Source organism: Pezoporus wallicus, unplaced genomic scaffold, assembly GCF_028554395.1.
Source record: "Pezoporus wallicus isolate ANWC-B61680 ecotype Strahan unplaced genomic scaffold, APGP_CSIRO_Pwel_v1 contig_7178, whole genome shotgun sequence".
NCBI classification, from domain to species: domain Eukaryota; kingdom Metazoa; phylum Chordata; class Aves; order Psittaciformes; family Psittacidae; genus Pezoporus; species Pezoporus wallicus.
The window spans coordinates 1,685,079-1,709,269 of record NW_026636884.1 but is presented as its reverse complement, the minus strand read 5'-3'; the positions used below and the strand labels follow the sequence as shown (position 1 = coordinate 1,709,269).

The 24,191-nt window shown below is 39.9% G+C and overlaps 1 long non-coding RNA gene across 1 annotated transcript; it reads left to right on the top strand.

Annotated features, from left to right (window-relative positions):
* The first annotated feature begins 180 nt into the window (after positions 1–180).
* Positions 181–23,854, top strand: LOC130595361 (uncharacterized). The gene is made up of 3 exons (XR_008971301.1): positions 181–385; positions 2,181–2,231; positions 23,480–23,854. It is a non-coding gene; the product is annotated as an uncharacterized LOC130595361 (long non-coding RNA).
* Positions 23,855–24,191: the final 337 nt, after the last annotated feature.

The following is a 24,191-nucleotide window of genomic DNA, read 5'->3' as shown; positions in this document are numbered from 1 at the left end:
TGCTTGGAGACTCAAAGCAACCATAAACCCAACTTTTTCTAGCCAGGGAAACAGTTTTACAGCTGTTTTCTATTGTCAGAATGAGTCAAACCATATGGGTGAATCTAGTCCCAAATCTTCTGAGATCCACCTATCACTTGCTTTCCTCTAGACAGCTGCAGATTTAATCAGTTACACTCTGACTTCTGAAAATTTAAAACCATTATTTAAGTCTACCAAGTCTCAGCCTGAATCACCTCTTTTATTCTCTCTTTTTTCAGGATAGCATTCACCTCTGTGCATAAGTCAAACACAGGGCTGATTCACAAAGGCTGTCCTGCTTACACAGTAGAAAGTTTCAGTAAGACAGAAGTGAGGAAAAGGCCTTCTACTGACCACTTGCAAGGTAACAAGTTCGTTCTTTGTTAGCCCACGATTTGGTTCCCAATATATACAGAACAGAAGCTGGAGTCAGATAAAGGTCATTGCACTATGATTTTGTTTGAAGATGGATTTTACTTTACGATTTTGAAGAACTTTGTTTCCTCTACACTTAAGGCGGTTAGATTTCTCTGTAGTTACATGTCTCAGTATGATTATGTCATAAGTCCCCCAGGCCATTTTCAGCGACAAAAAAGGTAATTTTTTTATTTGGTTTTAAAAGTGTTTTTCTCCGGTAATATGCCAAAGACATGTAAATCAGAGACCAGAGCTACAAAATATACAAGCAAAACCTGGGACTGACCATTTGCAAAAGGAAAAAAGTAGAATGATTTCTTTAACCATTTCATTAATACTTCCGTTCCTTTTTTTCCACTGGAATTTGTCTTCCATAATAATACAATGCATAAAGTAATCAGAGAAAACCAAAATCTTTTGAACTGATTAAGTCTTTGGGCTAAGTGTTAAATCAGTTATTTTTCTGATGAGCTCATGTGCCAGATTGCAAGTGTGGGACAGTGGAGAGCTCTCAGCAGCATGGTTCCTGCTGATCTCTTTATAAAAACCTCCCTCCTCGGTTGGAGTTCTGATCTTTGCACTTGCAACTCAAAAGACTGGTGGGCCTAACCGCTCCCCCATAGCTTGTCTGCAACCACAGCTAATGCTCATCCTACCACTTCCAGGTCTCAGTAAGGCAGGCAGGATGTGTTTTCACAGCCTTCTGCCTTCTTCACCATGAAAGCTCAATATTCACACAAGAATTTTATTTAAAATAGTAATCTCAGGCTATATTTTTTTGATACCTTTCTCCTTCCACTTTGCTCAGTCCTCTTTAAAACTATCTCAACCTCGTTCTCACAGGGACGCTAATGTAAATGTAAAATGATGATAAAATCTAAGATGCAAGCAAAATGTAGCTCTTGACCAGATTAGACTGCCACATACTAGAGAAAACCATGTGGATGTCAGACAAAGTGAAGCAATCACAGCTCCATTTTACTGTTGATCTTGGGCCAGATATTTTGCAGGCAAATTCTGACATTGCCCAGAAGGCCAAGTTTCTTATATAACAAAGTAATTGGCCTGCCTGGAGCTGTCGTTCTGTCGCATCTATCTTTAGAAATGGATGAATTTATTTAGTAATTCAAGACACTAGTTTTAAGGGGAAGCGGTTTACCACCATGGGCCAGCTGCTGCAGGCTGTTGACTAGCTGGGCTATGCAGTGTCTCTGGCAAGCTTGCCTGACTTGGTGCTCTGTAAAGCTGGTTTTCAGAGGAATCTATCCAAGCCAAAGGTACGAGCAATGGAAAAATGGGAGCAGCAAACATCTTGTGCAACTGACCTGCTGGTTCATGTTCCACAAAGTATAAAAAAGAAAACCACTCTTCCATTATAATACAGTATGCAAAGAAAGACACAGGGTCCCATATTCTCACCTAAACCATTCCTTTTAATTACCTTTGCATGGAGCATGTGTCTCCCACACTGGGTTGTATTTCCATACAGAAGGAACCTCTTTAAAAGCACCTGCTGATCAGGTTCATTTTATTTAGAATAAAAAGCTTGATTCAAGACAAACTCCTTGTTTTCATTTGGCTTGCAATGGCATTATTGACCATTTTGTGCAGTCAAATGGACTGCAACTTACTGCTGCATGTGTATGCAAAAGGGTATCTGTATGTAAAGCCTGCCAGTCCACTGACAGGTGGGTAACTTTTTTCCCTTTTCATGCCTGGGTAAGCCTGTTTTCCTTGTGTAGGAAGAAGATAGAGATTCTGGTGATCTGCACAGACTGGAAGTCCTGGACCAGGTGCAACAGCTCAGAAACCCTTCATATCCTGCTCTCCAGCGGCCAAATCTGAGTGTCTCAGGTGGCAGGATTGTACTCTGTATGTCCCACTTTAGGGCCAGTGTTCTAGTGGCTTATTTGCAGCATTGAAGAGGCTATTACGTGACACTGGATCATTCTCTTTTTCTGAGAGCTATAGAGATAAGAGATAGTGAGGTTACTGTAATGTGTTCCTTAACATCCCTGTGAAGTTTATCCTAGTATTTCAAGACTGGGTAGGGTAAATGAAAATTTAAATTCTTAGGTGTAAGTATAAAACAGTTTGGGTTATTTGCCTTATATTTCCATTATATTTTTTCCAAGCGAGTCTGTTTTTTTTTCATCCTTCTTTTCACTGTTTTTCTACTGGCCAGAGGGCAAATATACAGCTAGTATAAGACTTACATCTCTTTGACAAGGCAATGACATTTATTTCCTATCCTGCTTTCAAATCCTAGTTACAATAACATCAATGATGCTGTGAACTTTCTTTAAGTTTCACTGATGTGAGAAAGAGTAGTAGCACAGCTATTTCTCTTATTTGGCAACCTCTTTGACTAATTAGACCGAGCTTGCAGCTGAAGGAAAACTGGTGGTAAAGTAGCTTTTTAGGTGTGCGAAAAATGTTCTTTTCCAAATTTCACTTTAACCAAATTTAACCAAAACCTAAAAGGCTTCATGATTTCCTATGAGCCAGAAGATCTGAGAACTCTCTTTTTCCTAAAGGAAGACATATGACACTTTCCAGATTAAATATTTTCCCAGAACCTACATCTGCTCAACAAAATTGCCATTTTCTTCATTTTCCTTGGTGCTAGAGAAAGCTGGTTCTATTGAACAGCTGCCTGCAACTCCAAGGTTTGTGGCCTACTTTACAGCCAAGCCTTCCTGGGCTTTTCTGCTCCCAGTGCCAAGCAGGGAAGAGCTAGTTGATGATGACCTTGGACTCCCCAGCTTAGGAGCAGGCTGCCCCAAAAGTCAAAATTCCAAATTAAATCCTGGGCTGTATTTGGCAAAGGGCTTGCGTCAGAAATCTCTCAGGCTGAACTCAACCATCTTTTCTGTTGGAAAATGTTATTCATGACACTAACTGAGAACAGCATGGGGCTGTCCTACTCTAGGGGAAATTCTGGGAGTTCAGAAGAAATCCCTGTAAATAGGTTATAGAGAAAAGCAAATAATTTCTTCCATATCTGTGCCCATGAAACTGGCAGGATCATGCCCAGGGCACATATAAAAGAGAGGCTGCCTGTGGAATTATGATAAGAGACTGTTTTCTGGCTTCTATCATATGCCATGATCTGGACTATAAAAGTGATGCACAGAATACATGGCAGGTTTCCACATTTGCTGAAGCCAGGCACTGCTTGTTTCTTCACTGTCCTTTTCAGTGGTTGTAGGATTCAGTCACAGTTATGGCAGCATCCTCTACAAAATTCCCACTGGGAAAGGTGAAGTTTTGCACTTTGCCCTTTTGGGATTACCCTCACAATAGCCAGGCTTGACAGGGTCCCTGATCTATAAACACCTAGGAAATGCAAAGATGTTGCTGTTGGCACTGTTTCAAATCACTTTTAGAATTCATTATTATTTTTTTCTTCTGAGCATTCATAAGAATAAACAACCTTACTTGGAAAAAAAAGAATGTTTATACATCATTAATATTATCTTTAGCTAGTTTTGTAATTGCCAAGACCTAGTGAAACCATTAGGGTCATTTTTTTTATTAGGCAATATGTGTGTATACTTACCTATATATTGTGGTGTCTCTCTCCTGCTCTCTTCTTAGGTATGTGTGTGCATATGCTTATTTGGAAAAGTACATAAATTTTAAGAAAGCAGTCCTTGTCTCATACACCTTGTGGTCTGTTGGAATGTCTTTTGGTGAGACGGCACATGGGTAAATTTGGAACCAGATGCAGCGATTGTTTGGATGTGCATGTATGCCTGTGTGCACCTTCCATCTGTAGTTGTGTTAGTGAGACTGCATGTATGATACCATGCGGTGCTAATGGTGATTAAAAAGCCCCTGCCAGCCTTTACTTCTCTTTTAGATCTAGGCCTGAAGGTGATGGGGAAGTGGTCATAAACTGAAATAGCCACAGGTACTATTGTGACCCTTAGGAAGCATGACGTCAAATTTTCAATGGATATTTTCTTCTGTTTTGCAAATGCAATTTGTGCTTGTAATTTCTGAGGTGTATTTGAACAAATGGGTTCCATCTTGGAAGCTCCAGGTTCAATACCTAATCCTTCTTCAGGTACAGTCTTGAAATACCTAGTAATATTTGCTTTTTAAGGACACAGCACTAACAATATAATTTCAAATGTCCTAAAAATTCAGTGGTAGTCACTTAAGATCTCCATTACTATAGTTAATGGAGACTAGAGCAGCAGAGGGGTGCATCCTGCAACATCTCTTTGACCATTAAAATTGGGCACCTGATTTTCTTCCTTTGGTGACATAGTACCAGAAGGAAAAGGGAAAAATGAGGAGGGAAAATATGCATCTTGACTTCATCCTAAGATGGAGCTGGTAAACATTGAGAGTCCCAACATTCAGTTATAGCCAGAGGTGCCAAAACCTTCCTTTTACTGAGACAGAGAGGCTGGGTGTGGGGCAAAAGGGAAAAGAAGGAGGATAAGGAAAGGCTTCATTCGGGCACATTTCAGTCTTAAAAGATGCAGAAAAATGAAGATCATGTTAAAATTATTTTTAACATTACTTCTTTTATAATGACCCTTCTGGAAGGGTGAAACGTATTCTTACAAGCTTCCTTTATTCAACTTGAAACATGCGTGCTGAGTTGTTTTTGGCTTTTATACTTGAGAAATAAAAAGGAGCAGGATTTTAGGAGAAAGTATATTTCTGAAGCATTATTTGTTAAAATGTCTATAAAGAATTTCATGGCCTTCACAAGTAGAAGAAAGTGAAACAGCTCACAGTTTGACCTTCCAACCTTTCCTGGCATCTCAGTAGGTGATACTGCAAAACCTGGAGCTGTCTGTTTCTGCCTGGAGCTGCATTATGGTAGACCTGCACTATAATTTGCCTACTTGGTATCCCTCATACTAATAATGGGTTGCCCCATAGTCTCAGTAAGACTATCAAGGATCATGTGTGCCAGGACAGCCCCTGTGAAGCTCATCACCTCTCAATCTTGCTCAGCAAAAAATAATTTATTAAAAGAAAAAAAAAGTCAAGCAATGAGACAGGCAGTGAAACTGAAGTTCCTGCAGCAGTCTGGATGGAGAACATGATGACAACGTATTGGCAGATTTGTGAGATGTGAGCTGAAAAAGAAGCAGAACCCTTCCCACTCACTCCAACCCCATAACCAAACAGAAAACACAAGAGTGTTTGTGCTTATCCCTGAAGAGCTGGAGACATTGTCAGACATATTCTGCACTCCCACATAAGTGGAGACGTAAAGCTGGGTGGTATTAATGGAGTAGTTTTTATACCTACACCCACATTTTAAGGAATTGTTTTGATGATGGTGGCCCTTGATGCTTGTGGGGCTTGGACAGAGAAGAGATGGGTCTACTTTCAAGATTATCCCTGGAAGTGTAGACACACAGAAATGTCCTAGGTCCAGGACATACTTTTAGTCCAGGAGGGCTGTATAGAAAGGGCTGTATAGAAGACTTGGTCTAGCATGTTCCCACATTGATGGCAACAGTAAGAAACAGAGGGAAAATATATACACTGCTCAGATATAAAGCCATGAAGATTTGCCACCAGTTCTAGGTTTAAATGTCATTGAACAGAGTGATTTCTCAAAAATTTGGAAACTGAAAATTTTGCCTCACTGTCTAAAACAATATTATTAAACTTTGATTTTCTAGAAGTTCAGATAAGATTGCTGGAGATATTTTATCAGTGTGGAATCTACAAAGTTTTTCCTTACATGACCGTGAGTCAACAGTATAACTATTATAGCCAGATATATAGGCTCAGGAAATCTGTTCAGCCAAAACCAGAGATGGTTATAACCAGGGGTGAAATTATCATGAAATTTTATGTGCTTTTCAGGCAGTAAGTGAGAAGAGGAAATTGAGACAACTGCAGATGCAAGCTCAGCATCCCCTTGTTCTGTTTTAAGATGACAGTATTAAATACACATCACAAATCTATAATGTAGATCAATAGTCTTAATGTTTCAGAAACACTGGATTTGATGAGTCTGAAGTGTAGCTAATGGACACATTTCATACCAATAAAATCTCCACTTCTCTCTGTATATGCATATATTAATTACTGATAATTAATATGCCAATTAACCTCTTAGAGTTCAGTGAAAGTCAGCATTCTTTTATATTTAGATCATGTCTGACAATTTCTTTTACAGAAGACATGAACCCCCCCCGAAATTATAGTATCACAATGCTGGTCATGCTTTAATGTCTGGGGCAAGACCAGGGTCCAGGGAGAAAAGGAGAGTCTACCAAGAACAAGGTAATTACGCAACTCCTCTCATGGCTATTGCTACTGGAGGTGAAACAAGCGGATCAATTGTGTATTTTGGCAAGTCCAAATGATTCTCTGTGCATTACATCCCAACAAATAAAACCACATACATTAAGACTGCCAATCTCCAACTGAAGCCCAGTCAGTGGGATCTGAAGTGGAAAGAATAAACACAGACAGTTACAGAATCCAGTCTTTGACCCCAGGAACGGTTGGAGTTTCTGGCTCAGATCCCACAGGCACCTATTGCTAACCAGCCTTAATATGCCTTTTAAAACATCAGAAGGTATTCCGAGTTGGATTGAATATGTTTATGTGCTTTTTGCCCACCTCTTTTTCACAAGTACAGCAGCCTAGTGCACTTTGTCAGCCTTGCATGGAAGGTGCAAAGTTCATGCTCAGACTCCAAGCTTCCCGTTGATAATTCTCCATTATATTGCATAACTCTACCCAGAGTTTTAAAGCGTGTCCCTTATTTGGAGAACCTCCAGTATGAATAAGAGAGAGAAAAAACATGAAGCTGAAGAAAGAATACCAGAGCAAGACAGGAAGCACAAGGGATGGTTGATAAAAGAGACTGTTAGCTGGAGGAGGCAAAGGAGCAGGTAATCAGACACTGCATCCTTGGATTGCTAAATGTGCCAGGTGGCCACAAACCCTGGGTTTTTGGCTTGGCCACTGCAGAGATAAGGCCAGCTGCAAGGCTTGGATCCTGATCAAATGTTTGCAATCTAAACGCTCTGAGAGACGGGGTTATTTGGCATGGGCCCATGTCTAGTTTATATTAATGTTTATTGCCCCTTGGCCATTTGGAAACTGACGTTCATAATTCACACCTCAGCAATGCATGTTTGGCTGTCCTGATGGCAGACTACAAATCCAACTCTTCTGTACAGCAGTGCTTCTTTTAGCTGTATGGAGCTGCCTTGCATGTGGCTTACATATTACATCTGACAAGGGCTGAATGACAACTTCATGGCTTACTGTTAGAAGTTTAGCCAAAAAAGCACAAAAAGCATGTCTCCTGCTAGGTCTTTCATCTTACACATCCACTCAACACTATTTGCAGCAACTGTTTGGATGAGAAGATCAGCATCCTCTTTGCTTGCCTTCTTTTCCAGAAGCCTCATTTGGCAGGCCTGTCACCCACAGCTGTTTCATTGGTTTCTTGGTCACACAACTTGGAGGTTTAAGTAGGCTCTGAACTGACCTCTCTGCTCTTAAATCTGGCTTAGACCTATTCTGTGATCTTGAGACCTTCACCGTAATGGTACTCAAAGATTGGCATAGATTCAACATCAGCTTCATGCTGGTCAAAGATCAAGAACAAGAGAGAACAATATGGAATCATGCTCCTTGGAGCAGAAAGAGCATTATAATGAATAAACTTATTTCTTAGACTTCAGAAGATAAAGAATTCAGCCCAAGATCCTCCTGTTTCATTTCACTACTCTGGTAAAAAGTATGTTTTATTAACTAGTCTTTTATGTTTAAGTCAGCTCTGTCCTTTCAAGCCGGGGGAAAAAAAAGTCAGCAAAAGATGTATTTCACAGAGTCTATTTCTGGAAGCATGTCAGATACTTAACAAGTTCATCTTCTGTGAGCAGCCATTTCATGTATCAGACCATAATGATTGCTTGGGTTCAGACTGCAGCACACATTTGCACTCTCTGTTAGATCCCCTTCCTTGATGCAGAAAAGTCAGAGTAAATGTTACCTTAATAATACTTTCTTCCTCTTTCCACTCTTCATGTTTTGAGTATTTCCCTGTCTTCCCTCCCCCCAGTATGTCTTACTGAGCACTCATGGGTGTCTTGACAGACAGTGAAAAGTGAAGGAAGCAGTCATGCTAAAGAATACTGTTTTCTCTAGTGCTTCTAAGTCATCCCTGGGGATCACTTCCCTTTTTAAAAAAATGAGGTGTAGTAGCCTGGGCAGTGCAAGCTAAACTTACCTTAGTAGCTCCTCTATTTATATTACATAATGAGTGAAACTTGGACCATTTCTGACCTCAAAGTCTATCTTAACCAGCATGACCATTGATGCCATACACTGTGTGAGGTACTCATCATCCAACTTGTGCTGCCCCAACAGTATCAATTTCTCCTTTAAGCCCAAAAACTCCCCCAATCAAGCCCAGTTCAGTTGAACCGACTTTAAGATAATGAAATTTTTCTAGATATGAAGGCAAACACAAGATGGCTGCATCTCAGGATCCAGAGGGAAGGATCTAAATAACCTTTTGTTGCTCTGTTGACTTGGGCTGTCAGGAAAGAGCACTTCCCCTGATCAATTTATAGAGCCTATTGAGTTTTCATTAAAAAAAAAAAAAAAAGAGAGCCACAGGGGCTCAATTTTCCTTTCTTGCCCCCTGTGGGGCTGCACCCCCTCAGCACGGCTGGCACAAAGGCCTCTCGGATCTGGCTTATGAAAGTGCTCATGCTTCACACCTAATCATCTATGCAAAAATAACCACACAAGGTTAAAACCAGTTTTTCACTCATGGAAGTAAACCAGCGGGTGAGAGAGACAACTAAACCTTCATGGTAAATCCCAGCTCAACAGCCCTGAGTGATATATTTCCGAGTCCTTTTTTTAACCTGAAGCCTCAGCCCCTGAGCTGCCCAGCATATATATTTGTTTTGCAGTGGCCACCACCTTCCCACCCCCTCTTTCCATCTGTGCCATGGTCTTGCGCAGCGCAGCTGAGGGCAGCTGAGGGAAATGTCACTGTGAGGCATTTTCCTACTCTGATTACTACAGCTCTTCCCTGGCCACAGGCCAGAACAGGCTCTGGCGTAGTTTAAGGTTGTCTTAAAATACTCGAGGATATGACTTGTGCTAGCTAGCTGGTGGAGGAGACAAGCACTGCCATCCGCCTGCATCCCAGGCACCAGCCTCAGGGCCCTTCAGGTCCCTCCAGGTACCCTTCAGGATAAGGACAAAAATGGGGTGTGCAGGGTGAGCTAACCTGGCTTCACATCACCCTCTGGTGGCACTTCCTCAGGCTGAGGAGACTCTTTGCTGCCCCCAAGATCCACAACGCCTTGCACTGTCCCTGCAGCACAGAAACATCCCAAAATGAAGCACAGGGCACACCGGTGTCTTTGGGATTTTGGGAGTAATGACCCTTAAGTACAGAGTAAAATGAGTCTCCAGATAGTATTAATTACAGAAGGCAATGGTTTGTAAATTTGCACCTTTATATTTACTATTTAAATTCAGCATCTCTTTCCACGCTATTTTCTGCAGCACATTTTCCCCACACCTGGAGACAGCCCTGCTGCAGTGAGTGTCCACAGACTGGACCACAGTAAGGTCTGGGCTTAACCTTTAATGACAAGAAATGCAACGTCCTGAGAAAGGAAATATGACTAGATAATTACCCTTGTTTGAATATAGCTCCTTGTGGAGAGCAGCCCTGTTTCTCACTTGATTGTGAATCTTAGTTACAGAAAAATACTGCTCTTCAGCATAGCCTTGAGAGTTACATGGTGCTGTTTTCATTCAGCTCTGCTGAGGCCAGAGATAATTTGTACACTCTGAATACAAATTGCATCATGCTAATGAATTCATAATTGTCAAAAGTACTCTATTCATAATAGGTTTAAAAGGCAAAATACATAATATTAATATATTTTAAAGAAAATGTGTCAAGAATCTTGTAAACTGGAGTTAATTGAATATAACAATGCAGACAGTTTTAAAAGGATGCTTTCAACAGTATTTATAAGAAATGAAAATTTTAATATCTATGTCATCAAAACAATTCTTTACCATCCTGTACAATGTACAGTCATTAGTGTCTTCTTTGCTAAGATGCTAAGTAATAAGTAGAGTTATAATTTCCCTGTTTCTGTCACAATGTTCACCTACTTTGCATACAAAAGGATGAGGCCCTGCAGTAGAATAGACTGAGCACTCATTAAACCCAATTAATAGTAAATTGGATTGTTGTTTTGTCATCAGCCACTCCTGGTAATCTCAAAAACTCCTAACTTGCATGTGATCTCATAATCTCTCTCTGTTATCATGTAGAAATTAATGGCGTGTATTGCTTAATCAGTGTTTTAGCAGACTTTTTTTTCAATTTAGGAATTAAAATTAAAATTCTTTTCTTTATTGTTATTACAACTATATTTTAAAGAATATGAGTATTGTGACATTTTATGTTATTTTCCTAGTTTTATCTTTCTATATCACTAATACACTTCTAGATAAAGGCCTAATCCTCTCTTCAGTGACATCAGTGGCAAAATTTACCCTGGTATCGTTAAGGACCCATAAAGTGTAGGGAGAAACTTTGGTAGGAGCCACAAAAGAACAAAAGTATTCTCCCCTATAGGAAAATAGGGAAGGAGAAAGTAGGAAAACAATGAAATAAAAATTCTGCGTGGCTGACCCTATTTACTTACTAGGAAACTACGCTACTCTCATAAATCCTCGGAGCAGTTTCTAACTTTAAGCAAACATGTACATGTCTGCACACAGACACAACCCCACAGAAGGCAGCCGAGTTGTGAATAATACCTATTTCAGATTAACAATCCCTCCTCTTTGCCCTTGCTGATAATCTTTATTGCTGTTGTATATTCATAAGCAAGTAGATTAGGTTCTTTAGTCCTCTAACACACCAGATGTTAACCTTCGGTAAGGCTGTTTTAATTCATCACTTCCTTTCCTGGTTATAACTTCCAGTATAAAAAGCCTATCTTCACTTTTTTTCCATAGACAAAATGGGACAAATGGGTAAAGTTTTATTAATAACTGTTTGTTTGTTTGTTTGCTTTTCTCCCAAGACTATCTTCATTTGTTTAAACAGTAAAGATTCTGTAGCTGTTGTAACAAATATGAGTCTGAATTAGAGTCTGTCTCCTACAGTAAGCTCTCGCTGAAACTCAAGTTCTCAGCTCATTTTGAGCTTTTGGTGGAATTGATGATGCTCCAGTTTATAATGTAACCAGAACTGTAAGAATTGCCAAAGAGGAAAGAAAGCATAGTATTCTGTCAGTTTTAGATGTATTAGCTCATACCCACCGTTTTACCTAAACTTCCCCTACAATATTCCTTTATTCATATTGCTAGGGTATTTGACTCTTGAAAATGAATAGTTGCTACCCATGCTGTATGTCATTAGGTAACTTTGACATAAGATCCATGATTTTCATGTGAAGATGTCCACCTCTCAAGTGTTTTGGTTTTTTTGGGTAAACTAAAAAGCATTTTCTGAATAGATGTGTCTGCAGTGGGTGGATTATTTTCCTCAGAAACCTCTCTACTATCTGCCCATGGCTGAGACATGTCTACCTTTAATTACAAACCAACATAATATTTCAAGTGATCTATTTTTAACAGGGACAGTAAATAAATGCTCTTGAATTTCCTGGGCATCTTATATTGGCACCTTTTTAATGAAATGATGCCACTATAGCTGTATTTCAGAACTCATTCAAAAGAGACCCATTCCCTGTTCAGATTATAGAGCACCCACACAGGAAAAAGATGCAGCAGCTCTTAAAACACTGGCACTAGTGGACAAGCCAGGGGAACAGAGGTAAATGTGTCCTAGGGAAGCAGCTCTGTGTGACTTTGTACAGCCTGGAGAAATCCTAAGCCTAAACCACTGTGGTATCTCATGAAGCCCACAAAGGTTTGAAGAGGCTTTGTTCTTAGCCTCTTCGAGTGAGAGGACTTTCCTCAGCAGTTATAGCTCATCTTAATGTTCCTGGCGTCCCTTTTTTTGTGCATTGTAGCAGAATAGCTACTGGTCAACCAGTTCATTACATCCCCAGAAAGGTGAGAGGAAGGAAGAATGCACAAGTGTAAATCAGAGAAGCTGAACTAAAGCCCTAAATTTGCAAAAGACTTGGCATTGATCACAGACTGAGTGGGTGGACAGTATCTCTCTTTATGCACCAGGAACATGGAGTAATGATTAGGCTTCTGTTTTCTGCACTTGCTTATGCTGGCTTATTGGTACTGAACATGTGCTAAAATACTATGGCACTTTACCCACAGTCAGTCTCCACATCGTGCTACAGAGGGCAGGTAACCTGAAATCACCCAGAGGAGTGCACAACCAGTGCTGAGTTTAAATAAAAACTTAGAAGATTATTCTCTTTCTCTCTCTTTTGATAGTAGCAGACATACTGGAAACAGCACAGATTATTAAAGTGGTTGATAGTATAAAGACAACTGAGCATCTGCTTAGTAATAAATTCTATACAGGCTATTCAGAAAAGGCTTTTATTTTAAAATGAATCTTCAAATAGAGCTGGAAAGAAGTTTGACTCTACTGCCTCCCTTGAACTTTGGGCTGAGCCAGAGGTCTAAACCAACCCCCAAATTATGGGCTACAAAGGCCAAGAGGTGTCTATTTTCTAACCTCCACTCTTTTGGACTGTGGCTAAAGTCCCACAAAACCCATCATGATTTTTCAGCACAGTGGAAAGCTAGGAGCAAGGGTGGTCAAATTCAGAACCCCAGGAACGGGTTTGTGAATTACCTTCCTGTCACCTTCCAAATTTTCAGGTAATTTGTCCAAAGCTGGAATTCACCATATTCCTAAAACTGACCAGGACCATCTGGTGCTGGTTCCCAACCATGCCCTGGTTGCGGCCACAAACAGCTGGGATGTTTGGCCACATGGACTTATTTGTCCCCATGTATCTTTCCGTGTTATTCCAGCATGCCATGACAGTGGCATATTTAACAACGTGGTTAATTTGAAATGTATGGAGCTCTGGATTTTTCTAGCTTCAGCCATCTTGGCTGGAGGCTGTGCTGCATCTCCATTATGGATAGGACATGACTATGCTATGGTATGAACTGATTCTTCTTTCTCAGCTGGGCTCTACTCTCTGTTCTTGAATTCTGCACACTGTAAACCTATGCAGCCCTGCTAACATTGTTGATTCAATTATCACGACAGGTACAGCTTTTCTGATACAACACAATGTGGCCTTAGCTGTGCTCATTTTAATAAGTCTGTGAAGGTAAAATGGTTGTGAAGAGAAAAAGGGAGCTGGCATTTTTTTCTGTTTAAGTCATATTCACCTCAGCATACCTACTTACTGGTGGAAAATATCTTTCTTAAAAATGTAAATAGTTAAATCCAAACAACATTTTGAGGGACTTCCAGTCAAAAAACTAATAGCTATTTGTGCACAGAAGGAATTAATCTTGCTTTCTGTGGAGCTTTGTCTTATAAGTGGTCAGCTCTGGCATGCATGGAACACAAACCCAGCTGAAGCTAAGTCTGTGTTTCAGGCATTTGGAGGGGCCCTTTTCCCATGTGGCTGTTCTAGTGCCTAATGGTGTGAGACACCACTCTGCAGCTTTTCCCACAGTATGGGCATTTACAGCATCTCTCTCCTCTACCCATTTGTCTATTTTCATGACATTTGTAACTTAATTATCTGGGAGAGCTTTAGCCCTCTGTCACATTTGGCTGAAATCTGCCACTGGGCTCAAAAAAAAAAAAAGAAAAAAAGTAAGAGACAGACATGCAGGCAAACCCACACTCCTATAAATAAGCCTTATTCCCTTAAGATACAAATTAAAAAACAACAGTAATGCTGCCGACAACAGCTAAACCGCAGAATAAAAAAGATCACACACTTTCTAAAGCAATCCACAAGATTCTTAAGGAAAGAAGGGGGAAGCCACATTAAGAGGTACTGTCCCATCATCAGGGACTGCCACGAGGTACCAGGGCATCCTGTCTGGGACATGTAGGGGAGGGGGACACGTGAGAGCAGCTCCATGTGACCTGTGAGTCCTGGGCTTCAGACGATGCCCTGCTTCAGACAAGGAGAGCAATTTTGGCAGCCTGCCTTTTCCTCTGGTAGCCCCTTTCCAGGCTCACACCAGCTGTGGGTCTGGGCTTTCTCTGTCTCCAAGCTCTCTCCCCACCATCCACTGAGCCCTACCAAGGGCACCACACTCTCCCTATGCACCCATAGGGAGAAGTCTTCTCCCAGACTGGGTTTTCCCTCAGAAGCCCCATTCCAGCCCCTCTTCATACACAGCAATGTGTTGTGCGAACGCTCCACAGGAGAAGACACTGGGATGGTGGCTTTCATAGATAACCCCAGGGCTTATGTGAAAATAGCACATGCATACATCAGGACATCTACAGGTTGCTCTGCTACCTAATTGTCTAAGATGATGCATATGTGCTGAGCATTTTCCTCCCTCTTCTCAAACTAGGTTCTGAACAGAAAAAAAATATTTTTACATATTATTTCTTTAAAAATGTACCTTTCCATCATTGGCTGCTTAGGTAAAACAAGGCTGAGAGTTGCTCAACACAAAATGCTTATTAGGTACTTTAATCTAGCTGATATACATAATATGTTAACATATATTTTTCTCCTAGTTTTTAGGAAAATTATTCTACATATGTATTTTACCTTTCCTTTTGTGTCTTTCACCCATGCAGTACAACTGTTGTCTGCAGCTTTCCTGTTGCAGGAAGTGAGAGCCTTGGATTAGCACAAAGAAAAATAAACCAACTCCCACTAGCTTCAGTATAAGTGTAAATTACCATGTGGATAGTTGGAAACTCAACAGTTATGCCAATTAAAATACTAATGAAGGATTGTGGCTGATTTTTTTCTTTATATTAAAAAGGAGGAAATTCTGAAGTACATGATTACTGTATAATATGCATTTCTTAAAGATCTCTTTGTAACTTGTTTGGTGCTCAACATCACATACTTTTGAATATTGGGTTGGATTTTACCCCTTGATCTTTCTGAGAGGCAGAACAAAAGATGAAAGCACAGGGAAGAAAAAGTATGAGGCAGCCTAGCTTCCCTGAAGTGATGGATTGAGTGGGTGGTAGCCATTTGTCAAAGAAGTTCATCTGGTAAATTCACAACTGACTTCATGTCAAAGGGAATAACTGCATTTCAGCTCCATGTTAGCCAGGCAGATCAGCATTTCAGAGATACCTGGACTGCAGTAATATTTCATAGTTCTCATAGTTTCTTATGTGGGAGGACTGTTTCGAACAGCTTACCTTCCTGCAAATGCACTAGATAGGCTGGAAGGGAAATAGGAAGGAAATAATGACAAAGGATTTTATAGGCAGATTTTGTTCCTAAGGCTTATATTTATAAAATAAATAATATAAAACAAAGATGAGAAAAAACAAGTTTACTGTTGCTCTGCATTTACGTATTTCTAGTCTGAGCTGATAATAGCAGATATGCAGACTTTCTTTCTTCAGCTGGTGATTTGCTCTCTGATCAATATTAAATATTGATGTATTATCGATGTGCCCTGAATAGTGGTGACCAGCTCTGCTGGGACTCTGCAGGTTCAGGCATGCTCTCCATTAATTGTCAAATGTCAGAGTTTTTCTGGTCACAGACTTTCCTTTTCATCTTTGATGACTGCATTAACTCTCAATGCAGCCTATTGCATCTTACATGGGCATATATCCTCTTTGAGTATTAAAGAGCAAAGGAGGCAACTGCTAGGCTCTTGTAAGGGTGGTTCAGACCTCTGGCTGTAAGTACCCCTGCAGCCACAGAATGATTTGGTGCTAGCTAGTGACCTTGAAATGATTCTTCACTGAAGTTAGGTGAAAGCCGAAAGCAGATTACTTATACTTCCAAAATCCAAAAAAGATAACCAAATGCAAAGACACAGATTACATAGATGTAGATGACAGAAACAAAAGCAGGCTGCACTTAATCTATTTGCACTAAGAATAAATTTAAAAGATTGCTCTTTACTCCTGTGTATCCATCTGACAGGCTACAGATGTTTACCTAGCCCATTTGGGAAGGAAATACATCCTCTTGCCTACCTCTATCTTGCATGACAGCCTCAGAGTGCATTCAGTTTTGGCACCATTTGCTGGCTTTATTTTGGGTTCCTGTCTTGGTAGCCCAGTCTTTTCCACAGACTGGACACTGTATCTCATATCAACACAGAAAATCAGAGTTATTCTTGGTATAAACACATAAGCAAAATCACTGCATGCACTGTATTTCTGGCTCTTCACTGAAACAGTATGCATTGATTTTACAGTGACACTGCATCTGGGGTGATGGAATCCTACTCTTCCCTGTAAGTTAAACCATGATAATGACTGACTAAAAAAATCAGCTTTTGTCTCAGGAATGCCTTTAGTTAGATGGTACCAATGTTTGCAAATGACTCAATCTGTGTGCAAAAACTGTATACAAAAATGAAGCAAAGCCTCTGCTGCCAAGAAAAATGGATGGTTTGGCCACAAGATTTACAGCAACTATTTGAGAAGCAAGTATCAAAGTATGTTCATGATTATCTAAAGCCAGCCTGTGGCAAGAAGTGAGATTAACCTGGGGAGTGTGGAGGGGAAGAAGATAGAAAAAAAGTTAAACCAGTAACTTAAAAAATCAATATATATGAGGGAGTAAATAAGACAGCAACAGTGACAGTGGCAGAATTATCAACAAATTGAAAGACAATCTGTGAATTATATCATGAAAAAACTCAGTCACATGGCATCGAAAAAAACAGGGCTGGATCTTCAGCACTATACTTAGGACAAGCTTACTAACCTCGTAGGACATCATCTTATACCAGCCGAGGATCTGTCCCTGAAAGTGATGGAAAACAAAGCATTAATATAGTGAAATGTAGCTTTCAACATAAAAAGTTGATTAATTTTTTTTCCATGGTGTAGGGTAAAGAAATACTCTAAGAAGCAAGAGCAAAAAAAACCAAGAAATAGGTGGTTTGATAGAAGCAAGAGTAAAAAAAAAAACTGAGAAATAGATGGTTTGGTTTTAAGAAAAAGCTGTACTTAGGGTATTTTTCCATAAATATATCATGTTCTTACAATAAAATTGAGAAAATCTATCTTACATTGAAATCATATTGACTAATTATTTAAAAATACTAAAGGCACAGAGGATGTCATTTTGCCTGTCTGCTCCTTTTGTCTGTTGATTATTCGAAAAATGAGGGCTTCTTGCAAAATTTTGAAGCCTTGAACTCAAACATAGCAATGGGGGAAGAAGCCACACAGCAAATGAAAACCATATTAAAGATGAAGATTTTACATAATTGCTTTAAGGAACTTTTACTTATTTAAAAACTGCACTTCTAGGTTAACTTTGTTAGACATAAATCAGTTTTCACCTTTCCTGTAGCAAATACAAACCCAACATTTAACACAACTCTGCGGAACTTTTGCCTCATTCTGTGGGCTGCTGGCACAAGTTCCAGCACTGAAGACCATTGATGTATGAATAATCCTTGCTTGCAAATGTATTTTCATCAAAGTAACAAAGTCTGTCATAGCCAATGCTGAATGAGCTCCTTTTAGGAATTGATTCTCAAGTGTTATTTCATCACACTGAAAATACCCACATTGATTTATTTTATCCAGAAACATTAGGACAATTTGGGTGGTAGGATTGGAATATTTGTTTATTTTTAATATTTCTCATGCACATCTACATTCTTTAGGAGTCCACGTTTTTTAATCATGGGACAAATTAACTCAAACATAACAAACTCAAATAAACTGCATGAGAGGCCTGCAGGCCTTCTCCAGGATCTTTTCCCCAGCTGTTTCCTCTGGGATACAAAGAAAAAACCAAATACACAAACAAAAACCTCAAATAAAAGAAACAAAAACCCATCAAGAAACCAGACCCACCAATAAGCCTCCCTAGCTGTTGCAGTGTAGCTATTGCATACATTGTTGAAAGAGCTGCTGCCACACATATAAACACAAGCACTCAATAAAATCCCTCCCCAGGGGAAGCACAGAGCAGCTGGAAACCCTTTCTGTGTGCCCTGATTAGCTGCAAAACTGTGCAGCAGAAAGCTAAGCTGGCAACTGAATTCCAGTCCCAAGGACTATTTTCCGCCCACATAACTTTCTTTCGGTAACAGGGATTATTCATTTCAGTGCCCTAGTTAGAGAAATATATATTTCTTTCAAATAGCAAGACCCAGCATTTAATTGCATGGCAACATTCAAGATTCAATGATCTGGTCCACGCACCTTTGGAGTTGTGGTATTTTTGTAATTTATTTCAATGGGGACAGTGTCCCCCCCCCAAAAAAAACAATAACGCTCTCTCCTCCCTCCTTGCTTTCCAGTCCATCACCTCCTCCTGCAATGTACAAACTCTGGGACACCTTAACTACACTCAGATACAATTTGGCTACTGTTAAAGGTCACTGAGCAATGATTAATAAGTGAGCTGCACTAGCTCTAATTCCTATCACAGTCATTCTGTCAAACTGGTCATTTGGTGAAGCTGCTGAAATGCAGGCATTTGGTTAAGTGGCCATTTCACTTAGGCCTTTAACCATGAATAAAATTTTGGGTATTAGATTAAACAAGACTGACACAAAATGACAATATGATCTGAGCTCCAGACAGATACATGAGCAGACTTTTGGGAAAGAGACAATTACATGAACTACAGAAAAATTAATCTTAAATGATTAGCCTAACAGTTGAATGTAGCTGTATCTACAATCTGTCTTAATAGTGGCTGCATCCTTTAATGCTCTTGTTTACAGCGCAGGTTATACAGCTGGATGTTGTGGGACTGAAGTGGGGAGCACCCGCAGTATATTTTTCCCAGCCTGCTATTTCACAGGTGCTAGACCTAAATAAGCTCTTTGCTCTTTTTTTCCTGCATTTCTATCACAATTTTTTTATAAGACTTCTCAAAAAAGGGGGTTACCATCACTTTGCTTTTTTGAGACCATAAAAACCTACATTTTTCAGCCCAGTGGGGGGAATATCTTCAGCTTTCACTCTTGCAGCAGGACTTAGAAAAATACACCTTACGTGTATGCTTTTTTTCTGTCTTACCTCCTCCTTCATTTCTCTGGCGAAGTAACCATTAGTAACCACCAAATCTCCAGGATACTGACCCCAGGCATGTAATAAGGTCAAATCTAGTCTAAATGTGACTCATTTGGTGGGATGGCAGCCAACAAAAGAAGTTAGCAGTAATCCTAGTTATAACACCTTCTGTATTGGAGGCACATTTGCCCTTTAATACACAAAGAAAATATTTTTTTCAAAGACAAGATATTCTAATTTTGAAGATGCGTTTTTCAGGTTGTCAAATTCAGAATAAAAGGCAGAGGAGGACAAACTGTGTTGTATTAGGAAAATAGCCAACTGTAAGATAACATGGTTTGGCTTTTTTGTTTAACATGTATTATACAAACATTATTTAGTAAACTGAAGGTCAAGCAGGGATTTTGCTTTCAGATTGCATATTTTCCCTTATCTCTTTTCATATATGTAGGCATGCATATATTCTTCTTTTGACAAAAGACAACACATGTTCCACATAAAAGTGAAAACATACTCCTAAATATGCACTAGGGTAACATTATGAATTCACTAGTTCTGTTTGAACTAAACATGATTACATGTGTGTAAAGTCATTTTTTTATATAAATGTCTGTAGAATCACTTGAATCACTCTACAATACTCTAGTTAAAAATCTAAAAAAAAAAAAAGAAAAAAGGTTGTTCTACCTTTGGTGGGGATGTTCTATGATTCCAGAATTTTGTGACATTCAGAGCTTGAAAGCAATTAATTACTTATTCATCTTTGAATGAATGGTGGTTTTTTAATATTGTGCTTTATTCTTTACTGTGTTCTCTGGTCTTAGCGTGAATTACATCTAGGTATTTTGGTGGAAGCATAGCAGTATATGTTCAGTGGAACCGAATGCAGGGGAAAACCAATCAAACCTTTTGTTTGTGACAACCAAGTAGCTGTTGATAAGAGTCATAGAATCACAGAATCAACTAGAAAAGACCTTTAAGATTATCAAGTCCAACCATCACAAGAAAACAAGTAAAAAAGAAGAATTAGGCAAATGTTAATTGAAATATTGGCTCATAAAAGGAAGTGCAACATATTTGTAACTACTTTGTTGAAAGATTATAAATTAAACTCCATAGACCTTTTCATATAAAGCCTATATATAAAGGAATTACTATTCCATGCCAACAGATGGCAAAACTGAGTAACCAAGATGAAGATCTGAATTCAGGAAGGGACCTAGGTATTGCAAGAGTGACTGAACAGCAGTGTCCTAAGCATTCCTGCTCAAATGCTATGAATCCCTAAACTGGGTTTTTTGCTTAAATGTGCTCAAGGCACCTCAGGCAGCCCCTCTGATCCTGCTGCTGTTGCCACAGTACTTCCCTCTGGTCCAAGCAGAGACCCAAGGTTACAGCTTCCCTTTTCCACATTCCTGACAAATTTGATATGGTGCCAAAGTGCTCCCAAGGTGGGCCTGGCAGCAAAATAGTCAGAATGGCATGGCTCCTCTGCCTGTCTCTAAGGCACTGACTGCTGATGTTTGGAGAGTTCCTGGAGGAAGGAGGAGCTCTGAATACAGCTCTTTACCTGGCCTAAGAAAGCCAAAGCCCCAGCATTGTCTCCGTGTGAGAGCACCCTATGAGTTCATTTGGGTAGGAACACTGCCCTCTTACCAAACCCAGGATGCCCTGTGCTGAATATCTTAAGATTCATGGGGTTGAAAAGGAAGAAAGAGAGGAGCAGAGCTGGCTAGGGACCTCCTTCAGGCAGTAAACTTGTACTGGAGGCATGCCCCTTTCTAGTTCCACTCCATGAAACATTCATGCATGGCCTACAACACCCTAACTGGTGGTTTGGGCATGCTCTTGGGGAAGCATGGAGTGCCTCCTGGCAGCTGGCTCGTTCACTGCTGGCACAAATCGTGGACTGCAGGGCTATTACACGTGAACAGCTGCTCTTTCTCAGCTCTTATACTACTTCCTGACCTTGTGTAACCAAAAGAGCTTTCCTTTAGCTGTTTGAGTGCAAGGTTGTAATTGTTCGACTTCTTGAAAACCAAGGGATATAAAAAACCTCCATAAAATACAAAATAAACCACATATGTCCACAAAACTGTTCATATTTCACTCTTACATCCATCTTATTAGCATGCTGTAGCCAGGTCCTCGGGTTGTCCATTCTGGAGGGCCACGCTTTCCAGCCCTCTGCTACAACTGGTCTTCAGGGTTGCAACCCTCACACTTACTTTAAGTCAGTGGAAAAGCTGGATGCAGAAAACAGAACACCACACTCCTGTGTGTATCCTTTAAACTTTATGCTGTGATCCAGTTAAAAGTTCCATATCTAGTCAGTTTGATGTATTATGCACAGAAACTATTAATTGTCTGTGGGGCTCATTGGGCAATTAATGACTTATTTGAGGGTATATCAAAATGAAAAAAAGTGAACTATATTTGTTCAAGAGGTTCCTAATATAGCAAGACAGGATTGACTAAATGGTCCCAAAAGAGCAAATTCAGTAAGGCAGAAATGTAAGCATCACGTCTGAGCAGTTCTGAAAAGAAGGCAACTACTGATCTTAAAATACTTACCATTAATATTTACAGGGTAATATATGCTTTGCAATATGTGGCACTCTGCAAAAAAACACACAGACAATGTTTTTCTAGTCAATGAGGTATGCAGCTAGGCCTTTGTGATTAAATACCTGATCACAACATTCAGTCATGCTACTAAATTATAACGTCTAAGTCTTTGCCTTTTAGAGTCACATATGACCTGTTTTACGCAGAAAAAAAAATGGCTAGCAATATACAATAATTGCTTTTATTCACACTGTTGAAGACAAAAATCTATGCCTTGGTACAGTGGCCCCTGTATTTGGTGCTCACCACTCTCCTCACCTTCCTCAGTGCCAGCATAGACCATACCATACCTTTCTCCTCTTGGTAGTAAATTTAGGTGGGACTTCAGAGGGAAATCTAAAGATATGAGTCTATTACCAATCTAGAGAAGAAAAGACTTAAAAAAATCTGGGGTCCCAAATGTGAGCGACCTGACAGCTACCTCTTCTTTCTTATAAAGATGTGACTTTATCTCCTTTATGATGCAGTTGCAATGAGTTTATCGCTAACTGAGAGAGGCTTTCTCAAACAAGTACATCACAAATCATTTGTCTTTTACTCATCAAAACATCTTCACATTGATTTGGAAATGAAGCAGCAGCAAGACTGGCTGACACATGACAGGCTCTTTAAGCTCCTAGGAAACACAGAGTCCAGCAAGCTCAACATGTCCTATCTTGCACATTTGGTAGAGATGTGATATTAAGCCCTGGAGGTGGCTTTTTTATTTCTGTGGCTATGAATAGAGAGGTTGTGCTTGGACACATTCTAACTGAGAGCTACCCCATGCACATGCATGCTTTTTCCAGCTATTTCTTAAATCCCTTTATGCCATCCAGAGCATTATGTCAGCTGCGCTCTGCTGAACAGCACCTTCTAGCGACCATTTCTTTAAAAGGAAAATGACATTGATCAGTTCTGTCACATTAGATGCAGTTCTTATCAAACATCCCCTCAGCTGTCTACTCTGTTCAAACCAACCACTCCCACTCTCTTTAAAGCAGGGAAGTTATGCTGGAAGAACCAGCCAAAGAACTGCAATCACTGTAATCAACTGGAAAAAGTTCAGAGCCAGCTGGAGTCTGATTCAACACCAGGATGCAACTTGTACCTCAATCCTAATTAAAAGAGGAAATTGATCTTTGGACAAATACGATGTCTCAGGGTAATTCCTATCACAAATGATAATAGCTACCAAATTGCCAAGTCTAACAACACCATCAGAAGAAAGCTGAAAAGGATAGAGTCGCTTGAAGAACGACATTTGAGCTAGGTGGAAAACTCTGCTAATGATTTCTCTTGCAATTTCTTTTGTAGCCAAAAAGAACTGTCTTTTTCAAAAGAGTGGAAAACCAAAACTTATAACTGAAAAAAGAAAGCTGGACTTCTACTTTCCAGTTGTTGATGAAGACACAAAATTTCCAATATATTTTCGCAGAAGTGTTTCATACTGGAGACAAAAAGAAAAAGGTGGACTTCTTCCAGCCAGTTTTGCTGTCCAAGTCTGCCAGAGGAACTTTAGTCACTGTGGTGCTTTATTGCATAAAAGATCTGGCTTCTAAAATCCCAACTCTGACCACAGGAAAATACTGACTGGGGCATTGTAAAAAGTAGAAACGGCTAATTGTATGAGTTCAAGCTCCCCATGCTGTTCAGTTACCACTCTGCAGCAAGGACCTTGACAATGACTGTTTCATTTCCTGTTTTCCCCGTGCTGTAGGTACTGTGCAGGCGGTGCCAAGCATGTGTCTTTGCACCACCCAGAAGTCATGTAGTTATTCCCCAGGGTAGCTGGTGAATGACAAGTGAGCAATGCTCATGTAATGTGGAACTTCCAACCTGTCTGCTAAACTACCTAACAGTGATGTCCAGTTAATCTGTGATGTTATTGACACCTGAACTTTTATGTCTCCTCAGACACATGGATAGTGACATCAAGAAGCAGCAAGTAATTTGTTTTGACAGTGCCATATCATACCACATGCATCCTTCTGATGTGACAGTCTCAAAGTGGAGCAGGGGAATGCAT